The sequence below is a fragment of the Crocuta crocuta genome, unplaced genomic scaffold, assembly GCF_008692635.1.
Source record: "Crocuta crocuta isolate KB4526 unplaced genomic scaffold, BGI_CrCroc_1.0 scaffold283, whole genome shotgun sequence".
NCBI lineage: Eukaryota > Metazoa > Chordata > Mammalia > Carnivora > Hyaenidae > Crocuta > Crocuta crocuta.
Window position 1 is genome coordinate 521,724 of NW_027529346.1, and position 22,975 is coordinate 544,698.

The window sequence follows — 22,975 nt, forward strand, 5'->3', positions numbered from 1 at the left end:
TTAATTCATGAGGTTATAGTAACCTTTACACGTAAGCCTCCAAGCCATCTTGACAGGTAAATTCTTTCCTACTGTGACATCTTGATGTTACAATGTTTTTGAAAATTATTCACAGAGTGGGAATGAGCTGTTAATTCTGCTCTTTAATCAACAAATGGTAGTAGTGATTATTTACCTTTCTGTGACAGTACAAAGAATAATTCTAGTTTTAAAAAAGTCTGTAACCAGATATGAGATGACATGTCATAACTCTACCAAAGCGACTGTTATGGTCAATTAGGTGAATAACTATTGCTTTAAAAAGTCATTAAATATTTTTAATGATGGACATTAATAGCTCCTTTAGAGCTGTTAGTTGGATCAATAGTTCATATTTTAAAAACATCCGAAGTACATGTTCTTACACTAGATTATTAGGGCTTTCTCAGTCAATATCTTCTGAAGAAATAGGTTTACATAGCAGTTTGGTAAGTAACTCGATATATTCCTATGTCAAACAAATAGGCAATGGTAATTAAAATTAGACAACACATTCCCTCCAAACATCTCTGATTATGAAAATGACAAATATGTAGAAACTAAAAAAGCAGAACATTTTATCACTGTTTTATTAATAATTTTTAATATTTAAAAATATTTAAATATTCATAAGAATTCACAATGTTGCTGGTGTTTTTAGTCAAATATTTCTTAAATTGAACTTTTTAACTATTTGAAAGTAAAAGGTAATCACTGAAAAAAGAAAAGCTTATATTTCATTTATAGCAACTTTCAAGTAAGTTTTCAGTTATATATAATTTTATACAGAAATTCAGTAAGATTTTTGTGAACAAGAGATGGAATCAAATTAATATTAAATAACTTGGGCAGTGCTTATTTTACAGAGTTGCAAAATTCCTTCACCTCCTTTCATCTAGTTCCCATTGGTTTATGTATTTTATTCTGTGTGTTTTTAAGAATTACGGTCTTTTTGGATTCTGCAAACATTTATTGATTGACTAATATGTGGAAGACATTGGTCAAATACTTTTCCCCCATCAAATATTATATACTGAATCAGCCTAATAACTTGAAAGTTTCAGTATTATCTTTTAAAATTTCCCACTGAAGAAATTTTAGTTCAGAGGGCTTTAAGTGACTCTCAGTACCACTGAGGAGATGACATCAGAACTTGTATTTGGACTTTTGACCCCAGGTTGAGTGCTTTCCCACTGATCCTAAGCTGCCCATAATTACCCTTTAAGTAATTTACCCTGAAAGAAATGTTGACAAAACCCTAGGAATCACTGCTAAGCAGATGAAAAACTGAGGATTCAGAAATACCCCAAATTCCCTCTTCTTTTTCATTTGACAATGGCATTAATGTAAAAGGTTGACTTTATAGAAGATTCTTTTTAATGCCTATATTGCAAACCTTACCACAAACCATTTAAGAGCTACTGCTTCTCTTTCTTTGCACATGTCCTCATCACCTGTGCCAGACCTGGTTTTCCATTTTAACGCTGCTCTCCTGCCTTTGAATATACTGGTTTTGCATTAATGTGAATGCTCACCTCTGCTCACTATTCTTCCCTTCTATTCCTCTTCTTTGTCTGTCTCCTCTCCCTCTTCCCCTTCTGCTCATGTAGGCATTCCTTCTCCTTCACCTCTGCTCTTTCTTCTCACTTTCCCCTTCTGGTCTCCAGATCTCTGAGAATCTCACAATTCCTTATTCATTCTTGTGTAGAAAAATCAGCTCAGTTTTATCTTTTATCTTTTACTCCCAAATGTCAACACTCAAATTCATCAAGATCATTAAAAAACATATAAAAGGATCTTCCATTTAAAAGGACCAGACACCTAAGAATGCAGTTTACTGGTATTCCTTTAGTATTGAAATAACCTTGAGGTGGCAAGGAATAGATTTCTTCAAGGAAGATGTTACTGAATGAAATTCTTCCATTCTTGTTATGTAATACTGGTGAAGGTATGAAGAAATATTAGTGGCAATATAATCTAGGATAATATTTCTTGCGGTGACAATCTCTTTATACATCTAAGGCTTTAAACATATATCTTTTGGCTCACTAAAATTCAATTTTAGTTCTCTATTCTAAGAGAGTCATCAGACAAATCACACAAGCACATTATTTGGGAAATCACTAGAGTATTGTTTACAGGGGAAACTGGAAACAATTATCTATAGGTAATTGATTAAATAAATTATAGTATAATCTAAAACTATGCTGCATTATAAAAGTAAAAAAAGTATATAGTTTTTGATATGAAATATATAGAGAATCTATAAGTTTTTTTAATAATGTTCCAAAAGGGTAGCTATGCAATGGTCCATTTCCTTTTTGGTATGTTTGTGTGTGTGTAGGATACATATAAAAGAAATAGTAAGCCTCAAAGAAATGTTAACCGTAATTATCTTGGTGTTGGTATTAAAAGTGCATTCTATTTTCTCTTTTGTGTATCTCTCAATTGCATTAATATATCCAAAGAATTTGTATTAATCTTTATAATCAGTGAAAAACTATAAATGCTCAAATAACATAATTGCTTAATTAGTAGCAATGTACAAATATAAGAGACTCTTTTAAGTGCACTCAAATGAAGGCAGATTTACTCTACAGAGAGATAGCAAACCTAGGTCTTAAACAGGATCTGCTAAAACCATAACCTGAGATAAAGGCTTTCTTCATGTAGTTTATTTGAAAAGTGATTCCAGGGAGTTGGAATAGGGGACATTGGGACTGAACAGAAAAAGATAGAGAACACAAGGATGCTTTATCAATCTGTCCACCATAGGTGCTCAATCCCATAGCACCTTCTAAAGAACCACAGCAAACATGTCTTAGAACTTTTTGCCAAGAGGATAAAAGGCCATCTTCATCCATCTTTCCCAATTCCTATAGTCAAGGGTGACCCTGTAGGCATCAACCCTTTTGCACTTATAAACTTTGCCTGTGTAAGTGCTGACTGGGTAGCCCTAGGTGTCCTGTGCTTGTACATCAGTGAAGACCTGGAATAGGAGGTATGGAGTACAAGCCTGAAGTGAGGCATTGGAAATAATACTGTATAAACCAGAGTGAAGCCTGTGCAAAACTGGTCACTCCACAGTTGTTCAGTAAGAGGTGGACCTGACAGGCTCTGCGATGGTGCTTGTGTCCTTTACTAAATCTCAAATATTATCTAGTCTTCTTTAACTTGTTGTTAACCATAAACTCTGTAGGACTTAATATAAGAGGCTTAGTGGAAGTACAGTCCTCACCGCTGCAGGTGGTCCAGAGGCTGTAAATAATGAAATTCATTTCCCTTTTCAATTAGTCATTTTCCATTTCCTTTACCGTTGGTTGGCATATTGTCTGATTTAATTGTTTGCCTAGTGGGATAGCCCCAAGAGATCTGAGCAAGGAATGCTATGTGACTTACTATACCAACAGATTAGGTTTTCTCTAAGTTCAGGTGCTGCTGGCAGAAGAACTGTGGGTATCAGAGGTTAATATATAACCATGGTAGGTGTCGGCTTTGATAACGATCTATCAATGTCTCTCTAGGGTTGAAGGGGTCCATGTAGAAGGCGGAGTAGTCTCCTTGAGAAATGATAGCATATTGGAGGGTCATTGACAGCCTTTACTGTTGGAAGTTCAGGCCTTCATTATGGGCTGTAGCTAGATCAGCCTTGATGATGCCGAGCCAATGCTGCTGGCCTCATGCATGGCCTCCTTCTCTGCCACCAATGTCTTTCTATTCAGAGGCCAATTATGCCAGCACTGCAGTGACTGTGGAAAAAGGATGTTGAATCATTCCACCCATGGGGTTTTGTACTGCCTCTACTGTGTTGTTCGCTCTCTGCTGGTACTCACATGATCTTTGTGTATCAGAGATACACCTGCCTCTTTCCAAATCCCGATTTTGTTCTTTTAGACCTTTTAACCAACCCATCCTTTTGCTACTACCCAGGGAATCTATCTTACTTTCAGACCATTTCTTCCAACAAATTGAATGAACGAATGTGCTTCACACAGATCTTCTACTGGGGGATCTCCCTTCACCATGAGGTCTACTCTGAGAGGGTTCTAGTATGGCCGCAGTGACTTTGTGGCAATAACTACACATTGTGATGAGCAATCTTGGAACCAGACAGGCATTCTCTTAGTCCTGGTGCTGTTGGCAAAAGAAGAGTGAGAAGGGAAGAGAAATACATTTGCATGGTAGGCGTGAGTTTTGATAAAGATATTTTTTTTTCTCTCTTCTATCAGTTAGCTATAATAAATCCTCCATAAGGCCAAATGACTAAGTTGGAAAAAAAAAGTGAGAGTGCAGCAGGGATGGGTGACATAGAAATCTGGGCTGACCTTGTTCATGTGATTTACTCATAATTTCTATAATTACTTGTACCCAATTCTGAGTGTATAGTTTCCACCATGTAAGGAATTGCTGTTTAGTCCATCCACCATTATGACTTGGTATTATATGATATGGTATGATAACATCCAGTTCCTAATGATTTTTTTTTTTCTGGTCTCATGATTACTTGTCTCGTTGCCAGATACTCTGTCTTTACTAGAGATGAAGAACATAACAGAAGCTTTTTTTTTTTTTTAAATAGTGAACAGTTCTCTAGAAGGGAAGGCATAGCCTTCCTCCAGAATCCTAGGAGTATGTCATGAAATTTTTCTCTTCAGCCTTGTCAAAAGCTCTACAGTATCCTCATCTACTACAACTACCCTTATCACTATTGTATCTGCTGGCCATAATGCCCACTATCAGGGCAGCAGGCAGCACAGACTGACAGTGCTGCAGAGCTTTCTCTTTCTCTAGAGCCCACTCAAAACTGGCACTCTTCTGGGCCACCTAAAAAAAACAGGATCAAGTGCTGCTCCCAGTGCTTGTGGTACTACTGCCTCCAAAATTCAAGACTATCAAGTGCCTTTTTCTTAGTGGCAGCATTGTCCAAACTGCAATACTTTGTACGCTTGTATGCTCCAGATTATTGGAGTCCTTAATATTTTACCTATATGGCAGATACCTGAGTACATCTAAGATTTATCTCTTACGCTTTGGTATGCATAGGTCTTATTAGGCCATATAGAATGATTCCATATCGGTTCACATAACACCAATTTAGGAAAAGCATGATATTCCGTGTAATATCAAGATAATTAAGGGCTCTATTATGGGAGACAAGGAGAATGAATGTGGTCATGGAGCAAAGAGGATCAATGTGTTTTCCTATGCAATAAAAAAGAACTGCTTTTGATTCTGCTTACTGATGGAGATTTAGAAGGGTGCATTGACCAGATCAATAGCTACACACCTAGTACCATGTGCTTCATTATCCTGTCCAGTAAAGATACTTCATTTGACATGAAGTTGTGATGTGAGCTACCACTTGGCATAATTATGGAGTTCAACAATACCTGCCATTATCCATTTAGTTTTTGTAGAATCCAACAAATCCACCAATTGAGGATATAATGGGCATTGCCACCATCAAATCTTTTAAACCTTTGATGGTGGCATTAATTCTCACACTTTCTTTTGAGATGTATCATTGCTTCTAATTCGCCATATTGATAGGAGAAGGAAGTTTCAGGGACATCATAAAAGGGGCTTCATACTCTTTTCAGGTGAGAGATTGCTGTTTTCATAGTTACAATGGTGCCAGAAAATATTGAGAGACACCTGTGTGGATCGCTAGCATTCAACTCCTGTTCCCTCCTGCCTCCAATGTGTTAAAACAGTACTATACCCCCATGATTAGGGTAAATTACTCCCAAAAAGAGGATTTTTCTCATTGCATATTGGTTCGAGACATAAGGAATAAAAAGTATCCTGGGGGCCACCACAGCTTATAGTTCAATGGGATTTTTACTGTGTTCTTTGGCATTCCAAAGGATCCATCTCCTTCGAAAACAGGAGCTGTAACCCCACAGAGCCCAGGGTTGTGGGAACAGTAAATATTAAAGTCCTCAGTGGGTGCCTGAAGATAATGGCACTCCTGCTTCTATCCTTTTGTTCCTGGACCCACAGTTTCTTCCCACTGGGGAATCAGCATATATCCCTGATTTAATGCACATCCCATATCCTGAAGGATAGCACGCCATCATTTCAGAATGGATGAACTTTTGAAGTGGCACTTCAGCTATGCATTTGGAAGGACACTGCAGTGCTTTATGGGCTAACTTCTTCTGGATGGTGCAGGATGTGATACAATCATATTTGATCCCGTGGTATTGGGTTCACTCCTACACTTTCTTTGCTATGAAGTACATCCCCTGGTTCGGTGTTATGTTGTATAGGATTACATATCTGTGGATCAGCATTCCATAAGTCCTCAGACTGTGGTGTTTTTGCTAAGACTCTGAAAGCAAGAAAGGTGAGCACATACCTAGAATAGGTAGTTATGTCCCTAAGGATGAATTTCTGGGCCTTTCAAACTGATGAAGACCAATTGAATCCATCTTCCACTATACTAAAGGCTCTGTAATGGTTTCTGTTCTTGACAGGTTGGACACTTAGAAGCAGTATCATTATTTGATAGACCTTTGTATGTTGGAGTCCCTGCTGTTGGACCCATATATAGCCACCACTTCTGCCACCAAGGATATTCCCCTTCGTGTACCCATTTTGTTAGTTCTAGGGTGCTTAATGATGAAAACAAGCTGATAGCTTTGTCTTCTGGTTGTTTAGTACCTCTTCCATTATGGCTACTTTCTGGTTATATAGAAATCTTGACATATTTCTTCAATTCCTATTTGTCTATCCATATTCCTCTACTCAGACTTCCCTGTCACTAATCTTCCTGTCTTTTCCTATCAAGCATCTGCTCAAGTGACTAGACTACAGACCATTTACCAGGATGATATATGTTCTTACTTCATATTTATTCTTCGTCCACACAAAATATCCTTTCACATGTATGAATGCCAAGAGAGTTCTTGTGGGTGCCCTACGTAAAGTATTCTGGGGGTGACTGGGTGGCTCAGTTGGTTAAACATCTGACTTTGGCTCAGGTCATGACCTCATGGTTCATGAGTTTGAGTCCACATTGGGCTCGCTGCTGTCAGTGCAGAATCTGCTTCGGATTCTGCCTCTTTACCTTCCCAGCTCATGCTTTCCTTCTCAAAATAAATTATTATTTTTTTTTAAAGTTTATTTAAGTATTCTGGAGTCTCTGGACACAACGTAAAGTATATGACACAGAGCTGAGTAAAACTAACTTTTTATTTCACCTGATCAGAGTTTGCCAAATTTCATATAACTTGTAACTGCTCCAGTGACTGGAATCAAACATGAAACTGAGAAGATGTGGAGTGATACACAGGAGGTATCCTCACATATTATGTGGAACAATCAAAACTAAGACTTGAACTGAAGTTCTATAATGAAAATGCCTTTCTGAAAGATTATACCTTTTGCCACTATTAGCTACACTTAACTTAAAATTAATCACTGCCATGGCTAGTTTAGTTTGTTGAGAACAAGACTCTATTAATGAAATCTAGGGAAGGTACTTGGAGTAGGAAGGAGAGCGGTTGCATGGATGCAAAGGGCATATGCTGAGGAGAAAAAAGTAATGGCTTTCATCAATATTAGGATTTTTCTGCCAGATTTCTGTCACTAATTGCAGCCACCTCTTTTGATGCCTCATGTGCTGCTTCTGTGACTGCGGTTAGCATGGGGATTTGATGCTAAAATAGATACAAAAGGAGTTCTAATTGCAATTAAAGTCTTTAACTCAGGAGCATTTTTAAAAATTTAACAATCAAAGAGAAATGGGTGAGGCCTCCAGGACTAGTTAACTCATAAACTAACCCTCTAAGAGCCAGCAGTGGCTGACATTTCTACCTTATTCAGATGATCATATAATCTATGTGAGAATGTCAGGGTTTTCAGGAAGTTTGAGGTGATTGGTCTTGACAATGATTTCCAGACTCTCCACATTGTAAATGGGATCCTGTAAGTGAAATGACAGTTTTTACTGGGTTTGGAGCAAATCTTTCTATCATTTAGCTCTGCTCTGGGATGCCATAATTCCCATATCATTTGGGTCACACGGTTCATAGAAATTCAATTAATTAATTGTGATTGGTTGGGATTTAAGCATTCAGTAGAATTTGCATTTTTTTGGCATTCAGAAGACACTACTAGTAATGATAAATGGGTACCTTAAGCTTTGTAAAAGGAGAAATATCTCAGAGGGACCTAAAATTACAAACAATGTTTATTTTTACTGGTCCCACATTTATGTCCCTTCATCAGGCAAACTTCCCAGTACAAGCACTGTCAGAGATTTTTACTGTGTGTTTGAAAGAAAATAGTTCTCAGTGAAAATGATAGCAAATGTTTCTCGGAGACCGGTGCACATGCATCAGTGGTCCCCGGGCAGATGCAGGGGTTTTGATACCCTTTCCTCATTGGATAAATGGCTTACAAAAGTTTGACACAGCCACTAAAAGAAAACATACCTGCCTGACCTTTATGAAGTGACCTTCACTAGTAAGTCTAGCTTTACATGGTGCCATATTATGAGCTCTGCACTGAGTCAGCTCATCGCAATGGGGGCTTTTTTCTTCTGAAGGCTGGTGTTACTTTGTGAAGGCACCAAGCAGAGGGGGGCTGTCCTTTCTCCTGCTTGTTTGGTCTCATAGATTTTCTACCATCAGTGGGAACCTGGATCCTGTGGTTACTTGATTTGTACTATGAATGAGATAGTCTATTTAAATGCACTTTGCATTTTTTGAGGGAACACTCCATAAATAGCCCAACTTTTGTTCCTTGTAGATTCAAGCATTCACGGTTTTCTTTCCTACTTTTTTGTACACATACCACATAGAGCCAATCAATATGAAAGTTCAGCACGTGGTTATTATTAAGTACAAACAGATAATCTATGTTTTACAGTGCATTTATATACATGTTTATGTTGCAATTTCTCTATAAATAAGATTGAGTACAGTATTTTGGTCCATTATAGATTCCATTATCCTCTCAAATACTGAGCAAGGAAATAATTCTCTTTTATTAAGTGGGTAAATTGTGAAACTAATGGAGTCAGTAGGTTTGTTTGTGTAGATGCATTTGATGAGTAGTAAGAAGGTGTTAAATTGAGGAGTAGTAAGAAGGTGTTAAATAGAGTTCAATGGAAAAATTATTAGGAAGGTTGACTCTTTATTGTGACCTTGAGGTTGTTTGTTCTCAGTCATTTTGTTTTGGCAGCATTGCAATAAAGGTCTGCCTTTCTGTATACCTAGCATTTCACACTTAAGTAGTGCCACAGACTTAAAGAAAGAATTTCTCTCTTCAGTCATTCCATATTCCAAATACACAGCATTTCCAACTAAAACTTCCCAAGGAAAATAAAATTAGAAAGTGGTTGACTTTTCTACTTAAATATTATTTTCTTAAATGATTTAAAACATTTTTTATGTTTATTTTTGAGAGAGAGAGAGTGAGCGAGCACGTGTAGGGGAAGGGAGACACAGAATCCGAAACAGCCTCCAGGCTCCAAGCTGTCAGCACAGAGCCCGATGCAGGGCTCAAACCCATGAACCATGTATAAGATCATGATCTGAGCTGAAGTCAGACACTCAACCAACTGAGCCACCCAAGTGCTCCAATGATTTGTACTTTTAAACTCTTTTGCTGCTTTAAAGATATGTCTCCACATATTTTGGATGTTCTCCATGAAAAGATGACTTTAAACAGGAGTAATATTTTTTAAAGTTCACATGGGATTTATTAAAAAAATGAATGCATCTGGGTGACTCAATTGGTTAAGCATCCAGTTTTGGCTCAGGTCATGATCTCACAGTTCATGGGTTCGAGCCCTGTGTTGGACTCTGTGCTGATAGCTCGGAGCCCATCTCCTGCTTCTGATTCTCTATTTCCTCTCTCTACAACTTAGTTATGTATTAGTGCTCACTTTGGTAGATGAGAAAAAATGTATTAGTATTATTTTTACTTTTAATAATGCATTGATACTCATGTAATAATGGAAGTACTAAGTATATGCTGTTTATTTCAAAGTATCTAAGACATATTAACGATGAATACGTTATTGCCACTGAAGTTTTCAGAAGGCTACTGACATTGTTTTTTTTAATTTATTAGAAACTGATCTTGAAAGAGAAGTTGGTAGATATGGATCATTTTGTAATAAACTTGTATCAAAGCTAGTAATGAAAGATCTTATAACACAGTAATAAGTTATTCAAAAATAGAACTCCAAACTATTGTAGTTTGAGGTGAACATTATTAGAAATTTGGGGAGCATGCCAGTTATCAATTGATTGCCTCTTAGCTCTAAATGTACCCTTCATTGCCCTGCTTGCTATACTGCTGTTTCTCCTTGCCCAGCTGGCTCAATACTAAGATTTATCAGCAGGGGATACAGCAGGAAGAAGGGCATTTCCATGAAGTCTGTTGTGCTTTTTCTAGTGGCTCTTGTAGTGCTAGACTGGCATGCAGAGCACCCAGAACAGCAGATTCTCAGGTCACATTTGGTTTCCTGGCTGGTACCCCATCTTCCCTGAGTTTTGTAGGGCCCTCTACCTCAACTCCCATCCCCGAGTGACTTCAGGAGTTCCACTGGTATCCAAACAACTTTCTGCTGGGTCTAGCAACATCTTTTCACCTCCTCCCACTCATGCAGCAACTTCTAGTAAGTTCTGTGGAGTCCAACCAGTTTCCAAATGAATTTCACTGCTATCATTGGGAAGCTCTTCACCTACCAGCCTCAGATCACAGACTATAGGCTAACTCTAGCTCTGGGGAATGCAGTTAATTTCTTCAGCCTTCAGTGTACTTCAACATTACTCCGGAATAACTACACTCCAGCCTTGGGAAGGAGCCTCTTTCCAAATTTGCTTTATCCTTGGTACTCTTTTTGATTTCTAGTGTATTCTTTAAAGTCCTTTTCTTTAATCCCCTGGAGTAGATAATTCCCTAAAAGTAGATCATATTCCTTCATATATTAAACATTATCAGTTGCAATTACTGTGTGATTTCTGTCTCCTGATTGGACCCTGACTGATATATAGGATGAAGAGAATTTAGTGGTAACATACTAGTTCACAGAACACTTCACTAAGAAAATGATTCAATCATTTGACTGAGGAATTCTTTAATTTCTTAGTGTAAAGGCACTATTTGAAAATATGACTACATTTTTAAGTGCTTTCAAAAACTAGGAGGAACTAGATGTATTTAAACTAGTTGAGTTGGTTATTTTGCTGTGGTTGAAATCTTATTTTCACATCTTATTTTCTTATTTTCATATTGTCTATTACCATATTCCTATTTTTCCCCATCTAATATTTGATGTAAATCTTGTTTATATTTTATAAATTACTTTGCATATTTGGATATCACTTGCCTTTAAATGAAGGAAATACTTTCCAATAAATGCATCTTTTTCCCTGCTAGGAAGACATATTCCCATTTCCAAAGGTATATTCTTGCTACTATGAAAAACTGTCTCCTAATATATATGCTTTGAAAATGTAGGGTTTTTTTCCTAGCAACCATATTAAAAAGTTATTTCTAACTTGTGGTCAATTGCCTACTTAATATTAAAATTATTTTAACATTAATAACAATAATTATAAATGGTTTTGGGGGTTTTAGCTTGTCTTCATACAACTTTTTTTAAACAATGTCCACTGATTTAGACTGACTGAACCAAAAAGTAAAGTCAGGCCAAACAATATTCTTAGTAAAAAATTAATTCAAAACATATGTGCATCATGTAGACAAAGTCATTACAAGATACATATTTTTTGCTTTGTTTAACTTTTCTCCTTTCACTGCTCTATTTTATTTTCAACACTGGCTTTCAAGATGGGTAGAATATGGTTGACATAACAGGAGGTCATGTCTATACCTTAGGGAAGCTGCAGATGAGACACTGTCCACATCATAGCACTTAGAGTATCTCTAGCTTCACATCTTCTCTTTCAAATGCATGCGCTTGATCTTCCTGACTGTCCCCCTTGCTACCATATCTCACCACTTAACGCCTGTTTTTGACTTCTCTCCCCGGCCTCAGACTGAAATTTGTTTTCAGCTATTTACTTCTGAACAGGAGGTTATCTCAGAGACATTCTTGCACTCTCTGCAACCTGCAGTCCAGACCTGATGCCACCCCAGTAGCTGGCACTGGATCTTAGAGTAGCAGCTGAAAGACAAGGGGGTATTGTTTTGGAGGCTATTTCTTAACAATACATTAAAAGTCACGCAACCATGTCAACCAAACAAATATCACGGCACTTGGATAAATTATTAAATTATCTGACTGTGCCATGGGTCTCTCTGAACAAATCCAAAGGCATGTTTCAAATATTTACAGTGGTAAACACACAGACTCTCTCTCAGAGACACATGCTCAGTGACACACACTTATTCACTCACAGATGCATACATTGACACAAACTCACAGACATCTGATGCTAATATAAATGCCTCATAAGTCTTCCTTGCTCTTTGCCTGGGGGATTTGATTTTTAAAGTCAGGAAAGTGGCCACTGTTTTTGGCCTGTGAAGATATTGAAGAGATGCCTCAGCAAAACTCAGAGAACAGAGGTGGGCTGTTCTTCCATCTCAGTGGTTCTCCTCCCTGCTTTCATTTAACAGCACCAGGGGATCTTTTAAAAATTAATGTCTGGGCCCAACTCTAGACCAGTTAAATTAGATTCTCTGGTGACAGGGACTGGATATTGGCAGTGTTTTAGTTAAAAGCTCTCTAGGTACTATTAATTTGCACCCTGAGTTCAAGACCACAGCTCTATAATCCTGTAACTTGAATTTTATTGTGTCCAATTTCATCATCAGGCCTGCACAGCAGCAATAACTTTCTTTGCTTGCTACTGTATATTAACTTTGACTTTGCATTCTTTGGGTTTGTTCAGTAAATATTATTGACCTTATACATGTGAGCACCAGCATGTTTTTGGCTTTGAGGATACAAAGCAGTGGGAGAAGGTAGACAATAAATAAATAAATATACATATATGGCACGTTCACAAAGAATCTAGATTGTCAACATACGATGTAATATTTTCCAGTGAGTACCACTTAAAAATAGTATGTTCCCCTAGTGCCTTTTAATTTTCTGTTTCTCTTTGCCTGCAATGTTCTTTCCACATTCTACACATTCAGTGCAATCCCAATAAAAATTGCACAGGCATTCTTCTCAAAGTTAGAGCAAACAACCCTAAAATTTGTATGAAACCACAAAAGACCCTGAATAACCAAAGTTATGTTGAAATAGAAAAACAAACTGAGGCATCACAGTTCCGGACTTTAGCCTCTACAACAGAGACAGTATGATACTGGCACAAAAACAGCCATATAGACCAGTAGAGTGGAACAGAGAACCCAGAATTGGACCCACAAATGTATGGCCAATTAATCTTTGACAAAGCAGGAAAGAGTATCCAATGAAAAAAAGATAGTGTCTTTAGAAAATGGTGCTGGGAGAACTGGACAACAACATGCAGAAGAATGAAACTGGACCACTTTCTTACACCATACACAAAAATAAACCCAAAATGGATGAAGGACTTTAATGTGAAATAAGAAATCATCAAAACCCTAGAGGAGAAAACAGGCAACAACCTCTTTGACCTCAACTGCAGAAATTTCTTGTTCAACACATGTCTGAAGGCAAGAGAAATCAAAGAAAAAATGAATTATTGGTACCTCATCAAGACAAACAGCTCTACACTGCAAAGGAAACAATCAACAAAACTAAAAGGCAGTCGACAGAATGGGAGAAGGTATTTGCAAATGACATATTGGATAAAGGGCTAGTATACAAGGTCTAAAAAGAATTTACCAAAGTCAACACATGAAAAAACAAATAATCCAGTGAAGAAATGAGCAGAACACAGGAATAGACACTTTTCCAAAAAAAGACATCTATATGGCTAACAGACACATGAAAAGATGCTTAACTACACTCATAATCAGGGAAATACAAATCAAAACCACATTGAGATACTACCTCTTACCAGAGTAGCTTAAATTAACAACTCAGGAAACATCAAATGTTGGCAGGGATATAGAGAAATGGGAACCCTCTTATACTGTTGGTAGGAATGCAAACTGGTGCAGTCACTCTGGGAAACAGTGTGGAGGTTCCTCAAAAAATTAAAAAATAGAATGACCCAATGACCCAGCAAGAACACTACGAGGAATTTATCCAAAGGATATAGGAGTGCTGATTCATAGGGGCACATATACCCCAATGTTTATAGCAGCACTTGCAACAACAGCCAAATTATGGAAAGAGCCCAAATTTCCATCAACTGATGAATGGATAAAGAAGATGTGGTTTATATATACGATGGAATACTACTTGCCAATGAGAAAGAATGAAATCCTGCCATTTGCAACAACATGGATGGAATTGGAGGGTATTATGCTAAGTGAAATAAGTCAGTGAAAGACAGATATCATATGTTTTCACTCATATGTAGAACTTGAGAAACTTAACAGAAGACCATGGGGGAATGGAAGGGGAAAAAATAGCTTCAAACAGAGACGGAGGCAAACCTAAGAGACTTCTAAATATGGAGAACAAACTGAGGGTTGATGGGGGGAAGTAGGGGAGAGGGAAAAATGGGTGATGGGCACTGAGGAGGGCACTTGTTGGGATGGACACTGGGTGTTGTTTGTAAGCAATCACAGAAATCTACTCCCAAAACCAAGAACACACTGTATACAATGTATGTTAGCCAACTTGACAATAAATTATATTAAAAAATAAGAGAAAATAAATAAAATTATAAAAGTGGGTTACACAAAATTTAATTTGTGTTGACTTTAAAGTACTGTGATCACAATGCAGTGATTCTATGAAAGATGTGCCCAAAATATCTATTTAAAATTTGAATGTCAGTACATGAAAACTTGTTTTGGAGGATGAATCTATATAACTACTGATGTAATGATTCATATGTGTTTAATTCTTTATCTTATCTTCAAATAAAAATTATATGGTTAAAAAAAGAATGAAGGTTGTCTTTGTAGAAAATTTTGCCAATTGCATTTTTCTATTTTAAACAAACTTTATTGAGGTCTAATTTACATTAATAAAATGAACCCATATTAAATGCATATTTGATAAAATTTTCACAAGTAAATATACCCATCTAATCATCACCAAAAAAACATAATGTTCTCTTGTGTCTCTTTTCACTCAAATTCCCATCCTTACCCTAATCTACCAATGATCTTAGTTCTATCACTATAGATTCACTTTATTTGTTTTAAAGTTTCATTGAAATGGAATCATACCATATGTACACTTCTGTGTCTTTGGTTGCTTTCAGTAACCATATTTATTTTGAAATTCATCCATGTTATTTCATGTATAAATAGCTATTTCTTTTTATTGCTGAGGTTACAGCAATGCATAAGTGTACCACAATATGTTTATCCATTCACGTGTTGATGGACATTTGAGCTCTTTTTCTGTTTTTTGTTGGCTATTATTAAATAAAGCTGTTATGACATTTGTGTATAAGTTGTTTTGTGTACATAAGTTTTAATTTAATTTGGGTAAATATGTAGGAGTGAAATTGCTGTGTTGTATAATAAATGTATATTTAATTTGATAAATAAATATTGAAATTCTGTTCAGAGTGGTTGTATTGAATCATATTTCCACCAGCAGTGTAGAAATATTCTAGTTGCTCCTTCTTTTAGTCAAGAATTGGTATTGTTAGTGCTTTTAATTTTAACCATTATAATGGATATGAATCTTTATATCATTGTCAAGTTTTCTAGATGTGTAGAAACCTTAGTGGGTCTCAAGCTTATACTGTTAGTAGAAACAAGTCCCTCACCAATACCATTGTACTAGATATAATTGTCTCATTCGTATTGACTGCTTTAAGAATGATATTTCAAATGCAATCATTACAAGAGTACACTATTGTAAGAATGTGGATTAGTAATCATTACAGCATATCTGAGAGTTCACAAAGAAAAAGTTAACTTCATCACTCAGTTACCTCTGGTTGTTAAGCCCCAGTCTGGTCACTTAAAAATTTTGAGCTGTATTTTCCTAGCATGCGAAACTGATTCAATAAATAGCAACTTGAAGATTTTTTTCTCCTATGTTATCAATAAAATATATGGCTTACGCTTATTGAACAGTTTCTATGTACCAGGTTTGCACAAAGCATTTAAAATACACTGTCTTGTGCTATTCTCAGAACAACTCTTTGAAGTATGGTGTATGATTATCCTTTTTGTCAGATGCTAAAACTGATGCACGAAGAGGTGGCCTGACTAAAGTCATTTAGGATACAACTGGTAGAATAGGGCAGACCTGAAACCAAGCAGTCTAATTTCATAACCTGGGTACCTAACTACTATATTTACGATTTCAACATATGACACAATCATTTTACTTAGGGAAGTGACTGCTTTTATTTAGATGAGTAAAGCCTAGAGAGCCTGAGTGAAGGCTGAAAAACAAATCAGCAAAGAAAAGATCTGAACCATCATACCAAAAAAAAAAAAATTAGAAGAGCTCTATTGTTGTTTTTATTGTTACACGGAGGTAAATGTTGAGAAGAGTCAAGAAGGGAGAAGGGCTGATAACAAGAGTGAAGTGATTGAATGAGAACCTTTCTGGGACTATGAGGGTGAAGAGTCAATGAAACTCCACTGGATAGAAGGCCAAAATAAATGTGAAAGCAATGATGCCTATTTTCCCATGTGAAGTTAACTGTTTTGCTATTAAAGATATAAACATACGTATATCCTCACTTCATGCAATGTGTAATACTAAGGGTTAGATAAGATTCAGAGGAAAGTGTCTTTAATCACAATAGTTTATGCAACTTCTGCTTCTAGCCACGAGGATGAACAGTGACCAGATTTACCATTTCACATGAAATGCCTAAAAATTGGAGAACATATGAAAGAAACATCTATTTTCAGGTATCAGCAGTCTTTCTGGGTTGAGGAGATTGAGTTGAGAGTCCAGGAAAGGCAGGGTAGTTAGAATTCACATGGCAGACTACAGTGTTTCATGGAAAATGAGAGAAAAAGACAGAGAGTGTTTCAGAGATTTTTCAGAGCTTCTCCCTGGAGTCTTCAGCTAGGCACTGATTAGTCCTTGCATCTAAGGAAACTACTCAAAGGGAGGAGAAGACCCATCTGAAAGGAGCAGAGGGAACAATCCCTCTAAGCTCTCACAGGTCCAGGAGCAGTTTTTGTTTCCACTTCCCAGAGTGTAACAATCTTGACATTCAAAGTGCATTATATAGAGTACTCAGAATGGTATCACCTCAGTAACAAAATAAAATTATCCTTAGACCAAAGACAGCTCTGGTTCTATTGAACAAAACTTAAAAACAAGCCTAGAAAGGACAACACTCCTTTCTATGAAAGCATATCCCAGAAAATAACCTAAGAATATTTATGCAAACACAAAATTTCTAGATTCAATAATTCAATAAAATTCAATCAATATTATCAGGCATGAAAGGAAGCAGAAAAATACAACTCGTAATGAGGGAAAAAATCAATCACTGGAAACAAAACCAAAAATGACATAGATTATAACATTAGTACACATGGGTATGAACACAGTTTTATACTGTGTTCCATATGTTCAAAACGGTAGAGGAAAGATGATTGATATTAAGTAGAAACATGGAAGATACAAAAAAGACCAAGACTTCTGTAGATGAAAACTGCCATGTCTGAAGTGAAAATTTCATTAGACAAGGTTAATAGGAGATCAAATACTGCAGAAGAAAAGGTGATTATATTTGGATAATTAGCAATGAAAATTATAAAAAATAAAATAGAAACTGAGAAAAAGGAGAGGAAAAATTCTATGTTTCAGACATTACTTTAAGCATTTTACATATATTACCTCATTTAATCTTAACAAAATAGTAGGGAGGCACTATTATTTTCCTTTTTTTAATTAGTTAAGTCATCATACAAATTCACACTGCAAACTAAATGCCTAAGTCAGTGTCAGAATACACACTTGATGGCAGAGGCTGGTAGCCATACACTCTGCTGAAGGTGGAATCAGTCAGGGAGAGTTAGTCTTAAAATAGTAATTCGAGTTCTGGAAGCTTCATTTAAATTTGAGAGCTACTGGACAATATATAAACTCAGTGGAGGAGAGTATTTTGGGCTTAGTGTGTGTTTTACCAAGAGCTGCTTTCTAAAACGTGTTATGGGTCATTTCTTCAGTATTATATTCCCATTAATTCTCTTGACAGTGCAAGAATAGAATTTTTCTAATTACTTTCTACATTAATAGCTTTATTTTTATTTCTAGGACTTTTTATGGATCCTTTATCATTTCTACTTATAATTAGTTTATATTGTTATGGATTCTTTATGATTATAGGTCATCATTTCTATTTACTATTAGTTTATATTGTTCTAATTTTATTTTTATGAGTATCTTATTTTTATGATTATCAGTGCTACTTTGTCTCTTTTACTTTTTAAAGTTTAATTCCCACAAAAGATTATCAGTGCAACTTTGTCCCTTTTACTTTTTAAAATTTAATTCCCACAAAAGAATAATTATTGCATAAGAAATAACAACAACAATAATGATAACACCTAAATATTCACCTCTATCATTCCATTTGAAATGCTCTCCTTCACTTTTGGAGGCCAGGATTTATGTTGGGCACATGGATTATTGCTACTATGCTACTGCATACATGCTTGTATGTCCTGGTGTGCACATGTGTAAGTTTCTTCAGGGTGTATGCCTAGAAATGGATTTGCTGAGCATATGTTATGTACATATTCAGCTTGACTAGATAATGCCAAAATGTCTTGCAAAGTTGTTATACACTGGTATGTAATAATTCATGTTGATCCAAATCCTCCACAAAACTTAGTATCTTTATACTTTTCAATGTTTTTCATTTTGTGAGTGTGAAACGGTGTCTATATTTTCTGTTTGGAGGTTGTCTTTTCTGACCTTTGTATCCCCAGATGCTAGAGCAATTCCACTGAGATTTAGTTGGCAATCATTGGGCATTTATTTGTTGAATGGATGAATTAAGTTCAAGGTGCATTAGTGATTAATTAAGAGAATGGTGATGTTGTTAATAGAAACTGGGATACCTGGGTGGTTCAGACGGTTAAGCGTCTGACCATATCAGGGCATGATCTCAGTTAGTGAGTTTGAGCCCCATGTTGAGCTCTGGGATGACAGCTCAGAGCCCGGAACCTGCTTTGGATTCTGTATCTCCCTCTTTCTCTGCCTCACCTGTGCTCACACTCTGTGTCTATCTCTCAAAAATAAATAAATGTTAAAAAATATTTTTAAAAAAGAAATAAAGAAAAATGGGGAGAAATATGATGAGGCTGTTGCTGTGAAGATCAGGTACAGTTTAAAAAACTAAATAAACCAAAAACTAGACTGTCAATGAGAGATACAGTAGCCATGTCAGTTGAAAAACACCATATACTACTGCAGTCTCTTCTTTGTAATATTAGCTCCCCAAACTCAGTTCTGTAAGTGAGGATAAAATTATTTGCTACAACTTTTCTTAAGATTAACTGTTTTCTTCATAGTAGACAAAGAAAATAATTGTCCTCCTTTAATATTTTAAAATTTGGCAAGAAAGCATATGTAAGTTGCATGCATGTGTATGTCTTTTTAGTAATCACTGATATTAAGTCATTGAATTTTTTTTATGCTTAGACTGCATGGGGAGATAAATGAGTCATTTATATAAAAAAAAAAAGGAAAAAAAAAACCTGTCCTGATGATGAATCACCCATTATTTCAAAGAGAAGACGTAAGCATTGCTAATGCATACTTCAGTGTAAGAACTGTTTTGCTATTGAAAAAGGAAGTGCCCTTAAAGGTGGAAAAAATAAAAATAAAAAACCTGAAGCCATAATAAGCTGACCTGCTCATTGTGGCTTATAAAACAAAGCAGAGTTTGATGACTACCAGCAGATTAATAAGAGCCTGTGTAACTGGATGTTTAAATTCACTTAATATATTTAAAATGGCTATATGATAAGCTCTATGTTCAATGAATAATTGCTCAGACTTTCACTTTAATTTGGTTATGCCTGCCTGAGCACTTAAGCATTTTAGCATGTCATTCAGATTGCCATTTTCACACAGATATATCTGTTACCTTATTATGGAAATAATGGTTTAAAAATAATTGATATTGTACTTTGCTATGTTGGGAAGAAGGATTCTTCAAACATATTGTGTTTATCTTGAACCAAAATTGTAATCCCATTTAATATTTAGGTATGAACTCTAGGTATAGAGTGAAGTGGCACAAAAAAATGATAGAAATTTATTCCACTAAAAGGAATAGTTAAATTTGAGAAATAAAACAGCTCTGTAAAGTTCTTAAATACTTATATCTGCCCATTTGTGTCTTTAAAGAGTTGACTTATTAAATTCATTACTGTTGGCAAAGTAAATTTGACTTTTGGTGGATAAGCCACAGGACTAGCAAAGAAATGGGAAAAGGAAGCAGTAGGTATTATACTTTTACCTAGTCACATATTTTCTTATTTCCTTCTTAGTATTTCTTTTATTAATATACTATGTTTCTATTGTATTCCCAGTTCTGTGCTGTGTTAGGTAGCATTAGTGTTGAATTATGCCCATCCAAAATTCATATGTGGAAGTACGAACCCTTCAGTAACTCACAATGAGCCTTATTTTAAAATAAGTCACTGCAAATATATCAATTAAATGAGGATGAGGTCATGCTGGAGTGGCCCTCTAATCCAATATGACTGGTGTTTTTATAAAATTGGGGGAAATTTGGACACAGACATGTACACAAAAAAGAATTCCCTATAAAGATGGAGTTATGTTTGCCACAGCCAAGAAACTTCCAGAAGCTAGGAGAGAGACCTGGAACTTGTCCTTCCCTAGCACCCACAGAGTGAGCATGACTGTGCTGACACTTTGGTATCAGACTTTCAGCCTCCAGAACTATGAAACATTGTTTCTGTTGTTCTAAGCCACTCAGTTGATTGTTCTTTGCTATGGCAGTCCTTGCAAACTAGCATGGAGGCAGGAGGGGGTCCAGGGGGTTGGGGGCAGCATTACACAGAATTACAGATGACCCTTGAACCACACAGATCCACTGATCCTTGGGTGTTTTTTTTCCTTAAACACAGTATTGTATGTACATTTTCTCTGCCTTCTGGTTTTCTTCATAGCATTAATTACTTTGTTGTAAGAATACAGTATATAATATACACAACATAAAAATATATATTAATCTACTATTTGTATTTTGTAAGGTTTCTGGTCAACACTAGGCTATTTGTAGTTAAGTTTTATCTCCTTTAAGGAGATAAAAATATATGATTAATTGGAGAATATAAAGCATGGATAAATTGCTTTATACAGTGGTATAGAGAAAATGCTACAGCATTTTCAGAGAGCATACATGGAAATTACTTCACCTCCAGAGAACCCAAGCTAGGTAGATGGGATGATATTGACAGTGGTTGTTTTATAGTTAGAAGTAACTTTGCTCTTATTTTCTGGATTTTCTTCATTTTTCCTCTATTAGAGACAAATATTTAGTCTACATGAAACATGTTTATTTGCCTTCACAGCATTTTTTTTGTATTTTCTAATTCTTTTAATGTTCATGCCATATTTTTCTTCTTTCTCTCCAGCTTCAAGTTCATTTTACCTTGGTGATTTTTACGTGCTCTTAAAAGCCACTCGTAAGTCCAACCCCAAATAGGAGGTGAGATTTGGAAACATAAATGAAAGTTATAAGTGAAATGAAAAGAGGGCAGGAAAATGACAGATATAAGACATTGCAGAGCAGGGTGGGGACAGCCTGTGTGCTGCTCTAACAAGGGAGCATGACACCAGGCTACTAGGGGAAATACGAAGTGTTTACGTCAAGAACAGCAAAAGTATAGCACTGGGATTACAATTCTCTCTTCCACATCTGTACCTGGTAACCAACACATTTTCCCCTCTGAGTGCACTGGTAGCTTTAGAATTCTTTTTGACAGACAAGTAAGATCAACCATTTTATATGCACGATGAAACCTTATCTTCATCTGTGTCAAGATGAAAGAGAGAAGAGCAGACTATGGAAATTCTATGGGGTTAGGTTAAGGAGAAACCAATACACTTAATAAATTCTACCAGAGTTAACTAATGGAAAAAATAGTTAAAATTTTGAAATTAAAAAAGGTATAAATTCTCTGAACATTTTAACTTGAAACATATAAATGTACATTTATCAACTTTTTGATGCCTATGCAAGACTTCTTTTTCACTAAATGAAATTCTACATTATTCTTTTGGTGTAAACCACACTCATAAAGCACCTAAGACTTTCCATTCGAACATATTTAAAGTATAGTTATACATACATACATACACACACACACACAAAATGAATAAAACTGTATATTTATGACATTTTCCCCCCTCATTCTTTTAATGTTGACAGCCAATAGCAATGTTTAACATAAATCCCATTTATCAAGTCTTTCCCTATTACTCAAACTAGTTTCTCAGAAACTACATTTTTTTTTTTACTTTTCACTCTCCTATTGATTTACATAATAATAAATTACTTTATGTAATGACAGTGACAAGTCCAACTGGTAGAACAGAAGCAAATAAGAATGTCAGCATGTAGTTTAACAGCTGTGAGTGTTAGTATTCTCTGAACATCAGACTTTATAGAGGGGACAAATGGCACTGGTTAATCTGTAAAGTTAAATTAGTAGAGATTGATTAAAAGAGTTTCTACTAGTATTTTAAAAGGGCACAGGTATAAGAGAAGAGGAAATCGGTGAGAAGTGCTGAACAAAAGCTATAGTTCAATGGACAAGTATGAATTAAGTGCACACTGTACTGTGTTCTATGCAGTGGAGTTACATGAGGGAAGGAAATAAAGTCATTATTCTCAAGGAACTTATATTCTTAATAAATGTAACAGTATAACTAATC